General features: G+C 49.9%; 1 protein-coding gene across 1 annotated transcript in view; it reads right to left on the bottom strand.

The window, feature by feature from the left end:
- Nucleotides 1–1,231, bottom strand: part of DOPEY2 (dopey family member 2) — a 60,419-nt gene extending 59,188 nt beyond the window's left edge. The window contains 1 exon segment of the mRNA XM_015570709.1: nt 1,021–1,231. The gene's annotated coding sequence lies outside the window, so the exon portion shown is untranslated.
- Between the last annotated feature and the right edge of the window lie 266 nt (nt 1,232–1,497).

The following is a 1,497-nucleotide window of genomic DNA, read 5'->3' as shown; positions in this document are numbered from 1 at the left end:
CACCAAGCCGTGGGTCCTCTTTCTTTCTCTCTTTATCCTCAGTTATCTCCCCATTCCTGTAACTTACAAATATGACCTTCATGCCAGTGACCCTGGATTTATAACACCTGCCCAAACCTCCCCTCAGATGTCCAGGCTCATGTACATGTCCACTGGACCCCTCCAGCTGGAAGCAGCACAGGTGTCTCCAACTTAGTGCATCCCAAACCAGACTCTCAAGTGTCCCTCAGCAAAACGTGGCCTCGCCACCTTCGTTTACTGGCCCTGGTGAAGGGCCATATCTCCCAATGGGCAAAGAGAAGGAACAAAGTACTGGCACGGGCTGCAGGATGGATGAACTTGGGAAATACTCGCTTGGGGAAGAAGCCGGTCACAAAAGGCCACGGATGATTCCACTTGTGTTAAATGCCCAGAATAGCTGAATCTGTACAGTCGGCAAGTAGATTGGTGGTTGCCGAGGGTGGGGGTAGGAACAGGGAGTAACTGCAAATAGGCACAAGGGATCTTTTTAGGGAAGTGGAAATGTGCTAAAATTGGATGATGGCGATGGCTACACAACTTTGCAAATTTACTAAAAATCACTGAATTGTACACTCGAATGAATGCTATGCTGTACCTCAATAAGGCTGTTTTCTAAAAACTTGGTTCTATCTGCTCAGCATGCTCCTTCCTCAGAAAGTGGCTCCCCATCCATGGTACCGTTGACATCATTCCGGACTCTTCCTTCTCTTCACCTGCCACACTCAACGCCCGTCCAGTTGGCTCTTCTCCCCAAACACCTGTGGACTCGCTCTCTTTCTATTGCACCTCTGTGCACGCACCTCTCTCTTGCAAGCCTGCAGAGCTCTGAATGCTTCCCCTTCACTCTGGCCCCCTCCAATGCGCTTTCACACAGGGCTCCAAGAATCCTCTTCACGTGAATTAAAACACGTCCGCATCACATTTAAACTCTTCCCATTAAACTTACAATAAATCCTAACTCCTCCCCACTCACCACGTGGCCTACAAGGTTCCACCTACCTCTCTCTTCCAGGCACTCTGCTTATCCTAAGACTGACTCGCACAGGGGTCCTTGAAGTCCACTGTATGGGCGGCTAGTTAGCAGGAAGGGAGCCTTTTCAGCAATCAGGTGTGTGCTCAGGGCAAGGAGGGTGTCGGCCAGGTAAGGGCAGGTAACTGGGGCAGTTCAATGCTATGGTTGGCTATATGAAGAAAGAACTAGTCAGTGTAACTAAGAGCACAGGTGAGAAGTTTGGAAATAGTCATTCAAGCAAGCTCCTTTATTTCAAACTCTGGGGCATTCAATACTGTGCATTAAGGAAGTCTTCTGGGTGGGCTTGGTAAATCCATCATTTATGTTTGCATTTCTCTCATGTAACACACAAGAGTCCCGGGACCTGGGTACCATGGGCCTCCAGATGAGGATGCTGGGAATCAGGCCCTCCAGAAAGCTGCCCCGGTCACCGGGCAAGCAACTGGCAGCGTCAGGAACCCAGC

This window comes from Myotis davidii, unplaced genomic scaffold, assembly GCF_000327345.1.
Source record: "Myotis davidii unplaced genomic scaffold, ASM32734v1 scaffold227, whole genome shotgun sequence".
NCBI lineage: Eukaryota > Metazoa > Chordata > Mammalia > Chiroptera > Vespertilionidae > Myotis > Myotis davidii.
The sequence above is the reverse complement of the archived record's forward strand: the minus strand, read 5'-3'. Positions and strand labels throughout refer to the sequence as shown.